At 32.9% G+C, this 22,872-nt stretch overlaps 1 protein-coding gene across 3 annotated transcripts in view; it reads left to right on the top strand.

Annotated features, from left to right (window-relative positions):
• Window positions 1-9,982: 9,982 nt before the first annotated feature.
• Window positions 9,983-22,872, top strand: part of exp (expansion) — a 201,966-nt gene continuing 189,076 nt past the window's right edge. For 2 of the 3 annotated variants that reach the window (XM_075309240.1, XM_075309238.1), the window contains exons 1-2: window positions 9,983-10,298; window positions 11,287-11,442. The gene's annotated coding sequence lies outside the window, so the exon portion shown is untranslated. Of the gene's footprint in view, window positions 10,299-10,806; window positions 10,828-11,286; window positions 11,443-22,872 lie in introns of those variants that run through there. The other variant, XM_075309239.1, reaches the window with a different exon arrangement.

The raw sequence follows: 22,872 nt of genomic DNA on the forward strand, positions 1-22,872 counted from the left end.
AAAAGGGTCACTGTAAAACATGATTTTGTTTTGAAAATTTGTCCTTTTTCCATCGATATTTGAACAACATCATCATCTCAATACCTTACATTTAAGTATCAAAAACGATATAATCGGAAATTTCTAACTCAAGATATAATTTATTTAGTAAAAAATGAGCGAAAAAACTAAAAATAACGGGATATCTCAAAAAATTTACCATAAAACATTTTTTTTTCGAAATCAGCAGATCAAAATAACATACATAGGAAAAATCACCTCTCATCAAATGTACATTTTCAGTGTAAACTTGTGTAATTGGTGTAACAAATGTCACTCTTTTCTATAAGAAAAAATATGAATTAAATATGATATTTTTTTTACGAAATTTTGAAGTCACGTTTTTGTTTATTTATTCAAGTTATATTAAAATTAATTTAACAACAAGTGTATACGGCCAGGCCGAATCTTATGAACCCTCCACCATGGATTGCGTAGAAACTTCTACTAAAGACGGTCATCCACAATTAAATTACTTGGGTTGCGGCCGATAGCGAGGCATCTTAAAACTTCTTAATATCATCTTCTAATTGTAAGTTAATTCATGCGTGATATATAGTAGACAAAAGAAAGGACGATTTAATACGTATATATTCAGTTCAGTATATATAGGGAATAAATAATTACGAACCGATATTAACTTTTGTGCGGTAATTATAGAGCCAGAATTGAAATGTCGGGGTCGCTTTAAATGGGGCCTATATACAATTATGAACACGAGATGGGGTTTATATATAATTATGAACCGATATGGACCAATTCTTGCATGGTTTTTAGAGACCATATACTAACACCACGTACTAAGTTTCAACCGCATCGTATGAATTTTGCTCCTCCAAGAGGCTCCGGAGGCGAAATCTGGGTTTATATGACGCTTATTTATAAACAAGTATATAAAGCAGTAAGTTCGGCCGGGCCGAATCTTAAATACCCACCACCATGAATCAAATATTATAGTTTCCTGTGAAAATTTCAGGGGGATTTGGTGACAAGCAGATCAGTTCAACCAGTACACTTCCCGAAGATAAATTCAAAGATTTTACCTATGAAGACTATATCAGATTCTGGATTTATAAGAACCATATTTGTTTCGAGTTTTAGAGGAATCATAAACATCGTGTGCAGGTGTGCAAGAAAATTAAATGAAAATGAAATAACGCCTTGATTTAAAATCTATCATCTGTAGATTTTTACCCCCATTATTTAAATGATTACCAGAAGTAAAATCTGGAAACTATAATTCAGTTTCAAGCAATTTTCATTATCAGTGCACATGGACCGATATTGACCATTTTCGGCACACCTCTTTATGTTCCTAAAATACTTATAGATTTAAAATTTCATGCAAATTTGATAAAAACTATGGTTTCTAAAAGCCCAAGAAGTAAAATCGGTCTATTTGGGAAATAAACCAAAACATGGACCAATACACGCCATTTTCAGCTCTCATATTTAAGGTCCTAAAATACCTGTAGATTTCTCATTTCAGGCAAATTGGATAAAAACTACGGGTTCTAGAAGCCTAAAAAATAAAATCATTTCTTGCACACCTATTTGTTTCATAAAAACCTCCAGATTTTCGATTTCAGGCAAAGTGGACAACAATTACGGTTTCTAGAAGCCCAAAAAGTAATATCGGGAGATCGGTCTATCTGAAGGCTATATCAAAACATGGACCTATACTCACCATTTTCGGCATACCTTTTTATGGTCCTAAAATACCTCTAGATTTCCAATTTGAGGCAAGTTGGACAAAAACTACGGTTTCTATAAGCCCAAAAATAAAATCTGGAGATCGGTCTATTGGGGGCTATATAAAAACATGGTCCGATACTCATAATTTTCAGCACACCTCTTTAAGGTTTTAAAATACCTCTAGATTTCTAATTTCAGGCAAATTGGATAAAAACTACAGATTTTAGACGCCCAAGAAGTAAAAACAGGAGATCGGTCTATATGGGGGCTATACCAAAACATGGACCGATACTCACCATTTTCGGTACACCTCTTTATTGTTCTAAAATGCCTCTATATTTCCAATTTCAGGCAAATTGGATAAAAACTACGGATTCTATAAGCCCAAGACCCCATATCGGGGGATCGGTCTATATGGGAGATATACCAAAACCTGGACCGATACTCACCATTTTTAGCACACCTCTTTATGGTCCTAAAATACGTCTAGATTTCAAATGTCAACCAAATTGGATAGTAAATACGGATTCTAGAAGCCCAAGAAGTAAAATCAGGAAATCGGTCTATATGGGGGCTATACCTAAACATCAACCGATAGTCACCATTTTTTGGAACACCTCTTTATGGTGCTAAAATACCTCTAGATTTCCAATTTCAGGCGAATTGGATAGAAACTATCGATTCTAGAAGCCCTAGAAATATAATCGGGAGATCAGTCTATATGGGGACTATACCAAAACATGGACCGATACCCACCATTTTTGGCACACCTCTTTGTGGTCATAAAATACCTCTAGATTTCCAATTTCAGGCATATTGGATAGAAACTAAGGTTTTTATAAGCCCACGACCCCAAATCGGGAGGTCGGTTTATATGGGGACTATATAAAAACTTGGACCGATATAGCCCATCTTCGAACTTGACCTGCCTGCAGACAAAAGACGAGTTTGTGCGAAATTTCAGCACGATTGCTTCATTATTGAAGACTGTAGCGTGATTACAACAGACAGACAGACAGCCAGACAGACGGACATGGCTATATCGTCTTAGAATTTCCCCTGATCAAGAATATATATATTTTATACAGTCGGAAATCGATATTTCGATGTGTTTGGGGCTCCGCAAGCCAAATCTGGGGATCGGCTTATATCGGGGCTACATGTAACAAATTTCAGCCGGATCGGATGAAATATGCTTCTCGTAGAGGCTCCGCAAGCCAAATCTGGGGATCGGTTTATATGGGGGCAATATATAATTATAGACCGATGTGGACCAATTTTTGCATGGTTGTTAGAGACCATATACCAACACCATGTACCAAATTTCAGCCAGATCGGATGAAATATGCTTCTCTTAGAGGCTCCGCAAGCCAAATCTGGGGGTTCGTTTATATGGCGGCTATACGTAAAAGTGACCCGATATGACCATTTGCAATACGATCCGACCTACATCAATAACAACTACTTGTGCAAAGTTTCAAGTCGATAGCTTGTTTCGTTCGGAAGTTAGCGTGATTTCAACAGACGGAAGGACGGACAGGCTTAGATCGACTCAGAATTTCACCACGACCCAGAATATATGTTATATACTTTATGGGGTGTTAGAGCAATATTTCGATGTGTTACAAACGGAATTACAAAGTTATTATACCCCCCATCCTATGGTGGAGGGTATAATAACTATTTCAACGTTTCAAATTAACAGTACAAGTAGTAATCCGGATTACCTTATATAAAAAAATTTGGTTGCCTACTTTCGGGCGGTACAAGGAACCACTTAAAAACGTTGTGGTATGAGAAGAAACGTTTTTGAAGTAAAGAAGGAATTAGTTAGTAAATAAATAAATAAAGTTGATGTTGCGTTTTTTCTCAAGTGGCGTCCTTTTTCGCCGACGAAAAAAATTTTTTTATGAAGATCATAACATTTTAGGTTGTGACCCTGTTCTTATAACTGGCAGAAAAACATTTTTGACGAATACCATAACATTTTAGATCGTGACCATTGTCTTTCAATTCAAACAAAATTCTTTTTATCAATATAATAACATTTTCAATGAGCATAATTATATTTTTCTTAGAACTATGATCACTGAGCCAACATGGTTGCTCTTCGAATATGATCGTGACAACCATATTTCTTCTCTGCCATGTGCATGCCATTATGTAGCAAAATAATTTATAAATTTTTATTATATTTATCAGTGATTTGCAAAGAATTATATGTTCTACGAAATAATTTAAATCTATAAAACTTTTGCTTTTATGAGTCGCCTATTCGTCTTTCTGGAATATTTCCAAAAAAGTATATACTCTCAAAAAAAAAAAAAACAGAGTTAAATTTCAAAAAGAAATAGATACAATAGAAATCGAGAAATTTATTCATTAAAATCTCGGTAGTAAACATTATCTGCAAATGATTTCATACCAGTTTTTTGAAGAGTTTTGCATAATCGTTTAAATTAGAAATGTTGATATACCAGTGTTTTGTATTTTTTAAAATAGTTTTTTGTTGAAATTTATTTTGAAGCTAGAAAACAGAGATTTTTTGTGAATGAAAAGAAACGAAATACTTGATCAATACTACCATAAACATCTTCTCATAAAATCGTGAAATTTTAGAAATAGAAATTAAAACTACTAAAGATTTTGTTAACTTCTGAAAGATAATCGAAAGAGAAATATCTTCATAAATAATCTCTTAAAATAATACCAAGAGTTGTTTACGTGACTGCCAATAGTGCTGAGAGAAAAGCTTTAGCTTTTGCCTAAAGCTTTTACAGAAAAATGTTTTTTTTTTTCGAAACAACAGCCATGAATTGAAACAATAAATGCCAATAAAAAATGTAAATGAAGTCAGGTTATAGACCGAAAATACCAGCTACCAACAACGGTATAATCGTTGTACAAATATGGGTTTATACCAGCTGAGCGAGAGTCAAAACCCCCCATAGAGTTAATTGAAAAGAGCTTACGCTACCGCAATAGGGGAAGTTGGCCAGAGAGCAAAAGATAGTTAAAAACGAATGTTATGACAAAATAGAAACAAAACTGATCCAACAAAAACTTGAGAGTATATAGATAATCGAGATGTCTAATGCAGGGGTTCCGCAAATTGTTACGAAGGGACTTTGTTGGCTACGGACAAAAAAAATATTTCGATTAATACATTTACATTTTTGTTATTAATAATTTTTTCTATAAATGCAAAATTTATTGAAGAATTGTTTAACGTATAATCTTGAAAGCAAAATCTTTGGAAGAATTGCAACTATGAGAAAAATAAATAAAAAGAAGTATATACTGCCGAACTTACCATGGATTGCGTAGAAACTTCTTCTAAACACTGCCATCCACAATCGAATTACTTGAGTTGCGGTAACGCTTGCCAATGGCAAGGTATCTTAAAACCTCCTAACACCGTCTTCTAAATTGTAAGTAAGTCCATACGTGGTATATATTAAATTAAAAACAAGTAAGGAAAGTCTAAAGTCGGGCGGGGCCGACTATATTATACCCTGCACCACTTTGTAGATCCAAATTTTCGATACCATATCACATCCGTCAAATGTGTTGGGGGCTATATATAAAGGTTTGTCCCAAATACATACATTTAAATATCACTCGATCTGGACAGAATTTGATAGACTTCTACAAAATCTACAGACTCAAAATTTAAGTCGGCTAATGCACTAGGGTGGAACACAATATTAGTAAAAAAATATGGGAAACATTTAAATGTGAAGCAATTTTAAGGAAACTTCGCAAAAGTTTATTTATGATTTATCGCTCGATATACATGTATTAGAAGTTTAGGAAAATTAGAGTCATTTTTACAAATTTCGGCTAAACAGTGGCGATTTTACAAGGAAAATGTTGGTATTTTCACCATTTTTGTCGAAATCAGAAAAACATATATATGGGAGCTATATCTAAATCTGAACCGATTTCAACCAAATTTGGCACGCATAGCTACAATGCTAATTCTACTCTCTGTGCAAAATTTTCACTAAATCGGAGCAAAAAATTGGCCTCTGTGGTCATATGAGTGTAAATCGGGCGAAAGCTATATATGGGAGATATATCTAAATCTGAACCGATTTCAACCAAATTTGGCACGCATATCTACAATGCTAATTCTACTCCCAGTGCAAAATTTCAACTAAATCGGAGCTAAAGATTGGCCTCTGTGGTCATATGAGCAGCGTTGCCAATTTAGCTTTTTTCCCGCTAGATTTGGCTTTTTTTGAAGACGTTTAGCGGGAAAAAAATGCATTTAGCTTTTAGCTTTTTTTCTGGCTTTTTTCATGACCCTTTTAGCTATTTTTGGCTTTTTTTATTTTCGACATGTTTCTATTGAAATATGGATAAATCGGCGTTTTTATCTAAGCCTTGCTGCAAGTATAAGGGTTTCCACATATTTCAAAGCTCAGTTGAAACATTAATAATGAGTCCAGCCATTATGCGGGCATTTTTGTAGCAAATACACCTTGTTGTAAAGTTTTTTCATTATATACATAAAAGTTATCGTAAACTTTAAATCTACTATTACCATACAAATTTGTTAGATAAACTGTCAGTAAATTATTGGGAATATTATCATTTGACTCGTTTATGTTATTATAATATTCTAAAGTTATTACGATATTACTAAATTAAAATAGTAGATGTGAATAGCTTTGTGGACTGAAAAAATATTGTCGTCTCCTTAAAATACGAACGCGAATTTTGGTTATAATAGCATTTGTGAATTTCTTTTATATAAACTGTTTTCCTTGTCCAAAAGACGATAAAGTCGTTTTGTCCTTATAATTAAGTGATTCAACTTAAAAATGGGTATGTTTTCATGAAAGAAGGAAGAATTAATGAAATAGTCTTTAAATGTGAGGAGTTTTTGCATCTTAACCACAAACCAAAATAGCGTTCAAAAATAGAAGATGTTTTTCAACACTTTATTTTAAAAACGTATATATACAATAATTTCTACTTGAAGTCGAGTCTGAATTTGGAAATTTAAGTTGGCGTTAGCACGTTTTTAAAGCAAAAGGAAAATGTTTTTACTGGGAAATGTAAACTATAGGAATTTTCTACAATTTAAATAAAAGTAATGTATTTCGAATTTTTCACAATTGCAAAACCAAACTAAAATTTTATTTAAAAAAATGACAAATAATTTTTTACCACATCCAAAGCATGCTTAGATCATTTAATATTTTAAAATAACGAGTAAATAAAATAGAGGTGTTGGGAAGGTAGCTCCCACAAAACGAAGGACTTCCAGTAAAAAATTTGTGATAGTAATCAAAATGTATCGAATACGCAAACAGAGCTAATATGCCTTAGATATTGTTACAGTCTCACAGAAGTGGAATTAAAATGAAAATAATATGCATTGTAAGTGAAATAAAGCCTTTAAGTTTGTTAAATTTCAATCAAAAATGTGACTTTTGATACAAAAAAATTTAGCTTTTTTTCTAGCTATTTTTTAGAATTTTTTAGCTTTTTTTAGCTATTTTTTTGGGCAAATCTAGCGGTTTTTGGTGAAACAATTCTGGCAACGCTGCATATGAGTGTAAATCGGGCGAACGATATATATGGGAGCTATATCTAAATCTGAACCGATTTGAATAAAATTTTGCACACTTGACTACACTGCTAATTCTACTCCCTGTGCAAAATGTTAACCTAATTGGGGTAAAACTCTGGCTTCTGGGACCGTATTAGTGCATATCGGGCGAAAGATATATACGGGAGCTATATCTAAATCTGAACCGATTTCAACAAAATTTAGCACACTCGACTATAGTACTAATTGTTCTACTTGTGTAAAATTTTAAGCCAATCAGGGTAAAACTCTGGCTTCTGGGCCATATAAGTCCATATCGGGCGAAATATATATATGGGAGCTATATCTAAATCTGAACCGATTTCTTCCAAAATCAATAAGGATCTATTCTGAGCCAAGACACATACCTGTGCCAAATTTGAAGTTGATTGGACTAAAACTGCGACCTAGACTTTGATTAGAAAATATGTTCACGGACAGACGGACAGACGGACATGGCTATATCGACTCAGGAGCCCACCCTGACCATTTTTGCCAAAGACACCATGTGTCTATCTCGTCTCCTTCTGGGTGTTGCAAACATATGCACTAACTTATAATACCCTGTTCCACAGTGTGGAGCAGGGTATAAAGACCGATTAAATACGTATATAATTCAGTTTGACAACATTTTCTATAGAAATAAAATTTTGACAAAATTTTCTATAGAAATAAAATTTTGACAAAATTTTCTATAGAAATAAAATTTTGACAAAATTTTCTATAGAAATAAAATTTTGACAAAATTTTCTATAGAAATAAAATTTTGACAAAATTTTCTATAGAAATAAAATTTTGACAAAATTTTCTATAGAAATAAAATTTTGACAAAATTTTCTATAGAAATAAAATTTTGACAAAATTTTGCTATAGAAATAAAATTTTGACAAAATTTTCTATAGAAATAAAATTTTGACAAAATTTTCTATAGAAATAAAATTTTGACAAAATTTTCTATAGAAATAAAATTTTGACCAAATTTTCTATAGAAATAAAATTTTAACAAAATTTTTTAAAGAAATAAAAGTTTAACAAAATTTTTTATAGAAATAAAATTTTAACAAAATTTTTTATAGAAATAAAATTTTACCAAAATTTTGACAAAATTTTTTATAGAAATAAAATTTTGGTAGATTATTTTTGGCTCGAGTGGCAACCATGATTATGAACCCATATGGACCAATTTTTGTGTGATTGGGGATCGGCTATATAACTATAGACCGATATGGATGGTTGTTAACGGTATGGTTGTTAACGGCCATATACTAACACCACGTTCCAAATTTGAACCGGATCGGATGAATTTTGCTCCTCCAAGAGGCTCTGGAGGTCAAATCTGGAGAACGGTTTTTTTGGGGGCTATATATAATTATGGACCGATATGGACCAATTCTTGCACGGTTGTTAGAGACCATATACTAACACCAAATCTGGGGATCGGTTTATGTGGGGGCTATATATAATTATGGACCGATGTGGACCAGTTTTTGCATGGTTGTTAGAGACCATATACCTACATCATGTACCAAATTTCAGCCGGATCGGATGAAAGTTGTTTCACTTTGAGGTTCCGCAAGCCAAATCTGAGGGTCCGTTTATATGGGGGCTATACATAAAAGTGGACCGATATGGCCCATTTGCAATACCATCCGACCTACATCAATAACAACTACTTGTGCCAAGTTTCAAGTCGATAGCTTGTTTCGTTCGGAAGTTAGCGTGATTTCAGCAGACGGACGGACGGTTGCACGGACGGACATGCTTAGATCGACTCAGAATTTCACCACGACCCAGAATATATATAATTTATGTGGTCTTGGAGCAATATTTCGATGTGCTACAAACAGATTGACAAAGTTAATATACCCCCCATCCTATGGTGGAGGGTATAATAACCAAGTGATCTATGATAGTTTTAACTTGTGCAGGGAACAGTCAACTTACGAAATTTTTAAAAATTAAAAAATTAAATTTTGCAAGCATTGGAAAAATGATTGTTGCAAAAGTCAAAAACTCGAAATGTCGACTTTTCCAAAATTCGAAAAATCGATCACTACTCTAATACATGCCGAGAAGAAATTTAACTAACCCAAAAACGTGATGTTTCCAAAGGATAACATGTTTGTCGCAAGCATGCTATTTTCCCCAAAAATTATGTATCTGATTTTGGCAAGCATACAACAAAAAGGCTCCATGTTTCCCTTGAAAAAGTAGCATAACACTCTTGTAACACATTTGGGATGATCAAAATCCTTCTCTGGGTATGTAAATCTACTCTTCCAGGCGTGTGGGCTACCCACATTAACGTGTTCCCAAGAATTGTCCAGGCTAAACATCCGTTAATAGTTACGTGTTTAAATTTACCATCATCGATTTAATATGAGAACCCACGTTAAGAAACTCTGTCTCTTTCCATACATAAACATGTTGGCCAAGTTAATATCAGCTGTAGCTGTAGCTGAAGGAGAAGACGAAGAAATCAAAGAGAATGATTGGTGTGTGGTGGCAAACAACAACAAATGCTTTGGCAAAACAAAAACAAAAAGCCAAGTTATCGACGGTCGACACACAAAACGCAAGACAAGTGAAGTGAAATAAACGGGGCACAAGAAACCCATGGTGAGCGGCCGCAATGCTTCAAGCCAGCCGTTCAGTTGAGTCGCGTAAGTCATTGCGAGCGTTGCGTTTTGGTGGCACCCAAAAACAAAATTCGATTACCGTTTGATCGTTTTCCAAAAAAAAATAAAAAAATCAAAAGTCAGACATATGACTTCAAAATTTCCATACTCAAAAAAACCCAAATTGAAGAAAAGAAACGAGGCCATTTTTTGGTAGAGAAACACATAACATGTGGCGACGGTGTTTGTGAAAAAAATCGATCTATTAAAAAAAAACCTAACAAAAAAAAAAAAATAATAAATTAAATTAAGGTGTGAAACTAAGAAGAGCAACGTGCAAACAAGTAATTAAATTAATAATATTAATTAATAAAAATATATGAAAAAAATATTTTAATTCTGAATTTGAAAAAAAAAACTTAAACACAAGTAACATTCTGAAAAAAATAATAAAAACTATAAATAAATACAATAAATACATTACAATATAAATATTAAATAAAAAAGATTTTTGGAATGTATACTATTCGAAATATATAAATAAACATAAACACAAGTGATGTTCATTGGAATTTTTATACATTAAATAATAATAAAAAAATAATAATAAAGAAAATAAAATAAAAATTTGAATTTTACTAAAGTTTTGTGAATTATTCCGTTATTCTAAACCCACTTTAAAATTATTTGTTTTTAATTTGAATTTTCCATAGATAAGTACAAACAAGTTTAAAATCAATTTCATTTTCATTTGTTGAAGTTTATCGCCTTCACAAGTTTCTGTGTGCGCTTTTTTTCCTTTAATATTTTACCATTTCCCAGGAAAAAACCTGTTATGTGTTATTACAGTTTTTCTTAAGTGAACGAAACAAGGTAACAAAAAAAAGAAAATTGCCTTCTTCACCTCCTGCAACCACCCAAAATATAACAAGAAAAATCGAAATCAAAACACTAGCCATCACAGACCTAAAGGCTATTGCAAATTTTCTTTAAACGCAACGTTAAAAAGTGAAATTAATTTGAAAGCAAGAAAATCGAAAACAAAAAAAAATCCACACACAAAGCAACAATCACCAGCTGAAAAGTGAAAAAAGTGAACCAACTAAACTAAAACAGCTTTTAAAGCCAAGCACCACCACCACCAACAATGACAACAACCGCAAAAATTACTGTTAATTTTTACCAGTGTTAAGCAATCTTTCAGGCATTTTTTGCTTTTCGACCAGTTTTTTATTTCGTTTCGATTTTTATGGATTTTCTGGGAAAATACGCCAAATATGTGTAAATTGAAAACATTTTTTTTTAAGTTTAATTTAATTTTTCTTTATTTAGCTAAATTTAATATTTGAACAAAACAATTGCGAAAATTAAAAAAAAAGATATTGGAATAATTTCCGGACTCCCCTGACCATCAATCAACTCTCAAGTTTTTTTTCAATTCAATCAGCAATTTTCAAGAAATAAGCGTCCATATAAAATTTAACCAAGGTATGTTTTTGTTTTGTTTTTATAAAAATTCGAATATATATAATTTATGGTACTGAATTATATTACAAACACTTATTATTATAAAACTTAAATAAATTGTTTATAAATTAATGGTTTAATACACAGAAAAAATGTTACCAAAATATTTTCTATAAAAATTTTAATTGAGTTTTAAAAAATATTCAATTAAAAATTTAATTCATTGAATAAATTTTTTAATTGTAACCACAATTACCATAAACATTTGTTGCATCAATTAATTTTTTAATCAATCAACCCTCCAGTTTTTTCGACTCAACAACCAATTTTCAAGAAATTAGCGTCCATACAAGATTTAGGTATGTTTATTTTTTATATAAAAATTTTGGAAAGCATATCATTTATGGTAATGAATTATATTACAAACACTTATTAATATAAAAATTTAAATAAATAATTTATAAAACAATGGTAAAATACACAAAAACTATCACCAATTTTTTTAATTGAGTTTTAAAAAATGTTCAATTAATATTTTAACAGGTCTCCGGTCTAACAAAGAAAACACATTTTTTTTGTCAAAAATTCGTTTTTATTATTCAACATAGTTCCCTTCAAGAGCGATACAACGATTGTAACGACCTTCCAATTTTTTGATACCATTTTGGTAGTACTCCTTCGGTTTTGCCTCAAAATAGGCCTCAGTTTCGGCGATCACCTCTTCATTGCAGCCAAATTTTTTCCCTGCGAGCATCCTTTTGAGGTCTGAGAACAAGAAAAAGTCGCTGGGGCCAGATCTGGAGAATACGTTGGGTGGGCAAGCAATTCGAAGCCCAATTCATGAATTTTTGCCATCGTTCTCAATGACTTGTGGCACGGTGCGTTGTCTTGGTGGAACAACACTTTTTTCTTCTTCAGATGGGGCCGTTTTGCCGCGATTTCGACCTTCAAACGCTCCAATAACGCCATATAATAGTCACTGTTGATGGTTTTTCCCTTCTCAAGATAATCGATAAAAATTATTCCATGCGCATCCCAAAAAACGGAGGCCATTACTTTGCCAGCGGACTTTTGAGTCTTTCCACGCTTCGGAGACGGTTCACCGGTCGCTGTCCACTCAGCCGACTGTCGATTGGACTCAGGAGTGTAGTGATGGAGCCATGTTTCATTCAATGTCACATATCGACGGAAAAACTCGTGTTTATTACGAGTTAACAGCTGCAAACACCGCTCAGAATCATCAACACGTTGTTGTTTTTGGTCAAATGTGAGCTCGCGCGGCACCCATTTTGCACAGAGCTTCCGCATATCCAAATATTGATGAATGATATGACCAACACGTTCCCTTGATATCTTTAAGGCCTCTGCTATCTCGATCAACTTCATTTTACGGTCATTCAAAATCATTTTGTGGAGTTTTTTGACGTTTTCGTCGGTAACCACCACTTTCGGGCGTCCACTGCGTTCACCGTTCTCCGTGTTCATTTCACCACGCTTGAATTTTGCATACCAATCAATTATTGTTGATTTCCCTGGGGCAGAGTCCGGAAACTCATTATCAAGCCAAGGTTTTGCTTCCACCGTATTTTTTCCCTTCAGAAAACAGTATTTTATCAAAACAGGAAATTTCTTTTTTTCCATTTTTTCACAATAACAAAAGTTGCTGCACAAAAGACGCTCTATCTCACCAACACTGAAAAAACAGTGAACCCACCAGGAAAGATAACTTTCGATTAATTTTAAAAAATTTTGATTTTTTTTAGAAAATTTTAACTAAACAGTATTACAAGCGCTGGCGTCACTCCGATATGGTAAAAATAAGTAAATATTTTTCGACAAATTCAAGAAAATTTATTAGACATAACTAAGTTTTTGCACTTGTTAAAGAAAAATTTGTAGTTTTAAGAGAAATCTTGGAGTTCAAAATTGCAAGAATGTCTTTAGTGCCATACGAAGTTCATGATGGACTCATTTTTGGTAAAATTTACAAATTTAAAGAAATAATGAACTATTTTGTGAGAAATACGAAATTAGGAAACCTTTATGCTTTATTTTTGTATAATTTTTGCCTGTTTTTTAGTTCATTTAACTAACGTACGCAAAAAATTATTTGAGTAAAGTAAACTTTTTCCAAACATAATGATTCTATGAACTAATATAAAGTTAAATTGGCTTTAGTGAAATAGAGAGTTCACTTTTTTTTGAGTGAACTAATTGACTTACAGACGTCAAATTTTGACACGAATCATTTGAAGGTTGGTACTATATAAAAATAATATGTATTTAATACTAGCGACGCCATCTATGTGTCAGACCGGGGACTTATCAGCCAACCTGTTATGCTTTTATTTGTATTCCAACACAATTATATTTAAGACATAAACTGGAATTCAATATTTAGGGCCTTAAAAAGATATGCTTAGGGTGAAAAATAACATGTTAGCACAACACAAAAAATATTTTGTTTTAACAAATTCTGAAAATATATATGCTTGAAAGATATGTTTGAGAGTATATGTTACTGAGACGATTTTTATAAAGGAATAGCTATTTATCATTTCCTTCTAAATTTGTAATAACTTTACCCATCCCACAATGGATTAAGTTAATATGGAGTACTTGCGCAATATCAAACTTTTAATACAAATTGATGCCATATAAAAAAAAAATATTAAACTAATCTCAAACATTTTATAATAAACCTAATTTATCGAATAAAACAAGTTTTCTAATGATAATGATAGAAGTATTTCAAAATTAATTTTTAATTTTAATTAAAGAACTATATTTTTTTTGTGAATAACAGACAACCATAAAAATAAATAACAAGCAATAGAACTATTAACTTGTTTCATATCTTTTTTTATTATATCACTTTTAAAGTCATAATGAAATATTCCCATGAGTTTATACCATCAATTAGAAACAATAACAGTAGCCAAATAATAGAAATATATGTTAAACACGCATCACTGAAATTCTCATAATTAATTCAGATCATAAGGCAGTAGTTGTGAAGGACAAAAACAAACGAAACATAACAAATTCCGGTTTTCTTATAATTTTCTATTTTAATTCTTTCTTTAATCCAATCTTTATAATAATAATTTATTTAGGTGTTTTCACAAGATTTATGGGTTCATTTAAATTCTAGAATTAAGTGTAAATTTCCATACAAATAAAAGGTGATAGTCGATTTTCAACTTCATTTCAAAACGTAAAAAAGTATATATCAGTATATATGACAAATTATATAAGCAAATATTAATAGTTTGTTGTTTCGAAATTAGTTTATGGCTTGTCGAATGAAAGACATTGGTAGTAAAATCTAATAGATTAGATTCTCTGTTTTATTATTTATTATTTTGTTTGTAATTTTTTATTCGAACGCAAAGTTAGGGTACTAATGATTGAAAATTTGTTTAATAATATAACGACTTTTAAGTTTAATGAAGACGTTCGACAATAACAGTAACACAAAAACTCGATTTTCGTACTATTTCAAAAATTATAAATGTAAATTTTTGAAAACTTCAGACAAATCTACTGGCAAATTTATTTTGCTTTAACTTAGTCAACCATATCCTTCGTGCTGAAAACAAATTCGAAGAGATTTGAATTCTTTCAAACAAATCGGACTACTTGTTTTTTCGTTTATAGGTACAAATACGGCGGATATGCATATGTAAAACGGTTCGTCTTAAAAAATGTCGGGGAGAGGATGTACCCTTTGCACAAAATTTTTTAAATAATGTTCTGTATTCAAGTAGTTGGACAATCTTCTATGGTTCTTGTGAATTTTAAGTGTGGTTTGTCAAGAAAAGGTATCCTTCTCCTCAACATACATGAAAATTAAGCACTATATTATAATAACATACAAAGAATTACTGTTTCCATCCAATAAATCGGAAAAAAACAAAAGTAGTAAAAAATTTTACCACATTAACATTTGTTAAAATGTTGGATATGGAGAACATCACTTTCCCGAACATATACCGGAAAATGATGCACCCTCTACGTTGGCTGCCAATGTCGTGTAAATTTAAGTTCTCTACTAAAAAGAAGTCTGGCGAAGCCTGTGCAAAAATCATAAAATTGTGTACTTTCAATTTAAGCAAATAATAAAACGGACAAAAGGGAACCCTCTCCCCACCTTCGCTCCACTGCGACCTGATATCGGATTATCACGTACCCTACATTAATTTCACAAACTACTCAATGGTCCCTATAAATTCTATCGAAGTAAATCGACAAAGTTTATTTCACTTTTCCCCTTCCCCAACCAGATATCGAAAAATCATATACTAATTTAAAAATCATGTATTAACCCAGCAAAAAAATTTGGAAGTTCTTCTTAAAGCACAACTTTAAAAGCACTTCCAAAAAAGTCATCCCAAAGATGTTCTTTATTTTAACTGCACAGGAAGTTCATTTGAGTAAATTTTTTATAACTCGCTTTTTTTCATATTTTTGATGGGAAATTTAAAATTTTATTGTTTCAAATGGGTTAAAAACAGATTAAAAATTAATAAAATAGTAAAAATTATTTAAATTTTGCCGAAAAAAATTCTAAATCCTTTCTAGAAAAATTGTGAATTTTTGAAAATATTTAATGTCAAACGTTCCAAACAAGCGTTATAATGCATTAAAAAACATAAAAAATTTAAAAATTATTTATTCGTCAAAAAATCACAAAATTTCTTTATTGACATCCAAATCACTGGATTCGCATCACACCTTAAGAAGTGATGCAAATTCAGTGCAATATCTGTTGAAATGGTGGACATCCGTCCTATGACAAGCCCATGTTAAAATCATCGCTTCTGACCCAATTTTGCACCACTTCCGGATCCAAAAAGAACATTTTCACTAATTTTTTGGCGACGCTTCCACCTACGTTCCCTGTAAATTTCAAGTAGATCGGAGAAGTTTAAATTTTGCTCTATTATTTTAAAGGGATGTCACTTTCCCCGATATAATATCGACAAACACCGAAGTGAATAGCACCCTTAACCTTCCCTGAAAATTCTTGAAACTTTCCTTCAAGTGTGGGGCAAGGAAAGTTGCCTCCCCGTTCATAACCTTCCTCCAATTCCTTTGTAAATTTCAAGAAAACTTGAGAATTTTGGTTTTCAGTTTTAGAGGAGGTCATCCTGCTAGACCAAATATCGAAAAGTGATGTAGTGTATCTTTTGTAAACGTCCCAGAAAATGTCAAGCAAATTATAAGCCCAAATTTCAAAAAGCAGGGCAAGGGGCGGCCCTCTTCCGGTCAAATATCACAAAATCAGGTATCAAACATTAATATTACCCTCTGCCCAGTCCTCTGTAAATTTCAAGTAACTTGGTAAAGTTTAATTGTTTCTCTGTATGTACTTAAGAGAAGCGGATGTCTCCCTATACCCTTTTATTTTTTCTCGACCAAATATTAAAAAATCAGGAACCTGATATATATTTCATAACCTCACCCATTTCTTCTGTAAAATTTCAGTCGGGGGAGTTTAGTTTTTTTTTTCACTGTACTTAAAAAAAGTCGGGCAAAGGGGAGGTCCCCCTCCGCGACCAAATATCGGAAAATAATGTAGCGGATCTTTGTCTAGATGCCAACCCCAACCTTCAATGAAAATTTCAAACAAATCGGTCAACTTTGGTCCAAGTTTAAAAGTAGGGCAAGGGGGAGGTCCCCTTCCCCGTCCACATATGAACCCATCAGGTACACTATATTAATTTCATAACCCCACCGCATGTTCTCTGTAAATCTTAGATAATTTAGAGAAGTTTATTTTTTTGACTGTACTTTAAAAAAAGTCGATCAAAGAAGAGGCCCGCCTCCGCCACCAAATATCAAAATATAAAGTAGCGGATTTTTGTCTAGATGCCAACCCCAACCTTCAATGAAAATTTCAAGCAAATCGGTCAACTTTGGTCCAATTTTGAAAAAGCCCCCCCCCCCCCCCGCGACCAGGTGTCAAAAAATGAGGTACCCTATTTTCACCACATGAGCGCCCCCAACGATCTCCGAAAGTTTCAAGTAAATCGGTTCAGACGTTTCCGAGCCTACCCGGAACGTACAAATAAACAAACATACTTTGAATTTGCCTTTCAGCCGGCCCAAGTGAACTTCAGTTCATAACATCCAATAACACAAACAACATCATCATTAATTTCAGCCATATTAGTGTGATATTATCCCCTCTCTAGATTTGACTTTTTTGGAAGTTATTTAAAAACTTCTATTGGAATTTTGTATTTCGTCTCCAACTATATAAATAGAGCTGATGTCATAAACCGATCATATTTCACTTCTTGAGCGTCTAAAAATAAAAAAATAATTCTCTGTAAATTTAAGTTTATATATCAGCTAACAACTTACAATGAAATAGAAAATGACGTTTGCTATATACCTGATATCTTCAATAATAAATCTCCAAATTCAAATTTTCTCACATTAAAAACAAAAGACTTAAAACACAAAAAATGCGAAGCAGTGACAACCACAAAATCTATAGGATTAGTTAATCATCGCTAAAATATATTTTTATTTGTTGGAGAATTATGGGAAAATATTACTTGTATCTCTTCGATATTGAAGTTTAAAGATGCACGTTTAAAAAACAAAAACATATAAACCAGTTTAAATAAAAAAAAACTTTCTTACCACACTATATTTTCACGTTTTTTTGATTTTGTGGGTCTTATTAACATATGAGGCTTTGCTTTTTTTTATTATGACAATAAATGTAAAAAAAAGAAGAAAATAAAAAACCATGAAACCAAACTACCTGTTACACTTTCAAGTTAAGTACCTTCAAAGCATTTGCATGTCATGTCACTTGCCACACATATATGTAGAAAAATATTTTTTTCCCTCTTTTATTTTGTTCATTTACGAAATTATTCAAAAAAAGTGATGCTTTATCTTAAAGCCATTCATTGATTGATATTTTCCCCCTCTATGTTTAGGATGATATGCTCTCATTTTTTTGTTGTTGTTGTTGTTGTCTGTAAAACAAAGCCATTTCCGCCATGACTTGTTGAGTTTGGAAATTGTTCGTTTTGTTTTAATGTCAAAATAAGCTACATGCTTTATATTGTTGTTTAAAAAATCTTTTTTTTTCAGTTTTAAGTTAAAGCTCTCTGTGAAAATATAGACAATTCGTATTTGTCTTCATTGAGAAAATTTGTAATTGCCACCTAGAGTTTTCTCATTCATATGAAATGATATTTACCCCGCAAAAACATTCAAAGCACATCAAATACACATCATCTGCATCTGTTGTCGTCATCATATTGTCATCGTACGAATCCGCCCGATCGTCTGTTTAACTAAACCAGTGACTTGCGGGCTAGGCTGACTGATGATGATGATGATGCATCATCCATGCTGTTATCATCATGATTGAAATCAGCTAGAATTGCTGGCGTTTGTTATTGTTGCCATTTTTAGTAAGAGCAGCAGCGTTTTACGCTTTACGAAATTGTCTTACTATATATATCTTGAACTCCACACCTCCTCCAAGTTTACGCCAGAAATTCTCAGGGCACTACAAGTGAATTATAAGTTGGTTTATGAAAAAATTTAAACTATGAGACATTCCAAAAAGAAATGAAAGTGAAAATGGTCTTAACAGGAAAACCTCCTTGAATAATTGGGCACATAAAACTTATTTTCAGACCCCCCTAGACCATAGTTTATAATTAAATTATTAGGGTTGTAGGTTTTATAATTAAATTATTATTGCTTTGTACTAATTTCCATACGAAATTTTGTAATGTATTTAACATTTCTAATTTCCATCCGATTTGGTCCAAATTTGGAAAATAATTTGGCTAAATTGCTGATATCTCTCCATTTATTAATTTATCTATACCTTATGCAGACAGATCTGCCTTGAAATCGAATAATCAAATTTTTACTTCAAAATTGTATGTGAAATTTCACATATTAAATTAAAAGGCATTGTACTTAGGGATGACACAATCAGAAACAGATGGAGCAATTGTTGTGCATCATCATCGTCATCACCATCGTGTGTATCCTCCTCTATTTGGGATGCATAATAAAACAATTGTCACAGACACCTACTGCAATTTTTATTAAGTGCCAATGGTTTTTTTTTGGTTTTTCAGTTATACTCTTCTTTAAAAGCATCTGAGCTTCAGATGGAATCAAGATATTACTTAATGACTTATTAGCTTGCCATTGTTTTCGTTCATTGAAATAATGAAACATTCTGAGGGTTATAAATAAATTATTTTTTTAACTTAATGGATATGGAAGATTAAATGCAAATATAAATGCAATATGTTAGCAAAAATAGCTATGCAATTCGAAAAAACTGAGCACAGTGACAAAAAGCTGAAGTTTTCGAAGGTTCACAACTTCATTGCATTTTTGTAATACAAACAATGTGGAAAAAATTAGTCGATTTTATAAATTTTTAAATTTTACCTTTCGCCTGGATGGAGAATCGAACTGCGGACCATACAATTTGTAAGCCAAGACATTGTCCACTGTGCTACGTAACTGTTATTGTATTGTGGTGCAATGGTTAGTACGTCCGGCTTGTATATCGAGGGTTGTGGTTCGATCCCTGCTTTGACCGAACACCAAAAAGTTTATTTTTTACATATATTCCAGGTATGTTCGGAAGATTCCGAAAAGATGTTCAACATTACATATTAACCCAGCAAAAATATTTGGAAGTTCTTCCAAAGACACAACTTTAAAAGTACTTCCAGAAGATGCACTCCCAATGATCCCAATGAAGTTATTTTAATTCAATTTTTTATAACTTGGTTTTTTCATACTTTTAATAGGTAATTTTAACTTTTTTGTTTCTAATAGGTTAAAAACAGAGTAAGAATTCATAAAATAGTACAAATCATTTAAATTCTGTCAAAAAAAATGCTAACTCCAATCTGAAAAAAATATGAATTTTTGAAAATATTGACCTCAAAACGTTTCCGACAATCGTTAGAATCCATTAAAAAAAAAAAAAAAATTAAAATTATAAAAAATTATAAAAAATATTTATTTGACAAAATATCACAGAATTTGTTATTTTACATTCAAAACATTGAATTCGGATCACATCTAAAGAAGTGATGAAAATTCAGTGCAACGGCTGTTGAAATGGAGGACTTCCGTCCTATGATAAGCCCATGTTAAATTTATCGCTTCTGCGTCAATCCAACACCACCGGATCCAAAAACCACTTCCGGATCCAAAAAGAACATTTTCATTGCTTTTTTGGCGACGCTTTTTTTGCTCGGAATATATAAAGCTTTTACTATGCAACTGTAAAATGTGTCTTATTAAAGACTTAAAGTCAGAAAAGAACAGTGCTTGATATAAACGAAATAGGCTGTGTTTTTGGTTAAAAAACTATTTTTTTTTTTTTTTTTTGGTATTGAACAAATAAAAATTTTGTAACAAAACAATTTTTTTGGTGATAAAAGTTTAAAATTTTCGAATAAATTCAAAAAACTCTAACAAAAGAAAAATGTTTTGGGTACACGTTTTCCAAAGGTTTCTTTTTTTTGCATGTAAATGGATACAAAAATCGAAAATCGATTTTTTGAGTTTTGAAAATGGTTCAAATCTGCTTAACGGTTCAGAGTAAATTGAGTAAAAACCGTTTCTTAGGCCACAAAAAATACTTGCTGTGAAACTTTTACCCAATCGCTTAGAAAAATGAGCATTTTCCCAGTCAAGAATAATTAAATAAATTAGGGCAGCATAAAATAGAGATGGTTCTATAAGTACCCTAAGGGAAATAGATCAACCACAGAACCGGTACAGAACTAGTCCCTGGTGTGTATGGACCAGTTTCAGTTCTGGTCAAAACGTATGGAAGGGACCGGTCACTTTAACAAGGGTTTGTCATTGACGGGGTAAATTTACATTTTAGGACGCGTCTTGGACTCATCCCAAAGAACACGTCCTGGGACAATTTAACAGGAGCACCCCATAGACAGGTCCTCAGTAACCAGTCTCGGACAAACTCTTAGAAATCCGTTACAATTTGGGCATACCAATCGAACCAGAAATGAAGAAAAAAAACTTTTGAAATATGTCGAACAATAAAGGGTGATACGGTCAAAATTTGTGCAATATAAACTTGACGTATTTCTTTCGATTTTGCACCCCTCATTTTGAAGGTGTGTGTGTAGAATGTTGCTCCTATTTTGATTTTGGAATTCACTCTTCAGTTGCCAAAATCCCGTCCAAGCAAGAAGAGCAGCGTATCAAAATTTTGCTCGCGCATCGCGAAAATCCGAGCTACTAGCACGCAAAGCTGACAAAATCGCTAAAAGTTGCCAAATCAACCGTTACAAATGTAATTAAAGTGTTTGGGGAACGTTTGTCGACAGCCAGGAAGTCTGGATCGGGGGGAAATCGAAAACCGGAAGCCGCTGAGACGACAAAGAGAGTTGCCGGTAGTTTCAAGCGAAACCCTAACCTCTCTCTCCGAGATGCCGCAAATAAGCTTGGTGTATCGTCTACAACCGTGCATCGAGCCAAAAAACGAGCCGGACTATCGACTTAGAAGAAGGTAGTGACTCCAAATCGCGATGATAAACAAAATACGACGGCGAAAGCGCGATCACGGAGGCTGTACACGACGATGCTGACGAAGTTTGACTGCGTGGTAATGGACGACGAAACCTACGTCAAAGCCGACTACAAGCAGCTTTCGGGACAGGAGTTTTATACGGCAAAAGGAAAGGGAAAGGTAGCACATATTTTCAAGCACATAAAACTGCCAAAGTTCGCAAAGAAATATCTGGTTTGGCAAGCCATCTGTACCTGTGGCTTGAAAAGCAGCATTTTCATAGCTTCCGGGACTGTCAACCAAGAAATTTACGTGAAAGAGTGTTTGAATAAACGTCTGCTGCCTTTCCTGAAGAAACACGGTTGTTCCGTACTGTTTTGGCCGGATTTGGCATCTTGCCATTACGGTAAAAAGGCCATGGAGTGGTACGCCGCCAACAACGTGCAGGTGGTTCCCAAGGACAAAAACCCTCCCAACAAGCCAGAGCTCCGCACAGTTGAGAAATACTGGGCTATTGTCAAGCGGAACCTAAAGAAGACCAAAAAACGGCTAAGGACGAGCAGCAGTTCAAGGCAAACTGGCTTTCTGCGGCGAAGAAGGTGGACAAGGTGGCTGTACAAAATCTGATGGTAGGTGTCAAGTGTGAGGCCCGGCAATTCGGATTTGGAAAAGCGAAAGCCTAACTGAATATTTTCCTGAATTTTATACTAATTGAACTTGAAGAAGAAATTTAATTTGATTTTTTAAATAAACGATTTCACCGATTTACACGCGTTTTGCCTTGACCAAATTTTGTACCGTATCACCCTTTAGCTTATTATGATAATTTTATTTCACTAAATGTGAAAATTAAAATCTTAATGGATCTAAGATTTTAATATCAAGCGAGTACG

Source organism: Haematobia irritans, chromosome 5 (genome assembly GCF_050003625.1).
Source record: "Haematobia irritans isolate KBUSLIRL chromosome 5, ASM5000362v1, whole genome shotgun sequence".
Classification (NCBI taxonomy): domain Eukaryota; kingdom Metazoa; phylum Arthropoda; class Insecta; order Diptera; family Muscidae; genus Haematobia; species Haematobia irritans.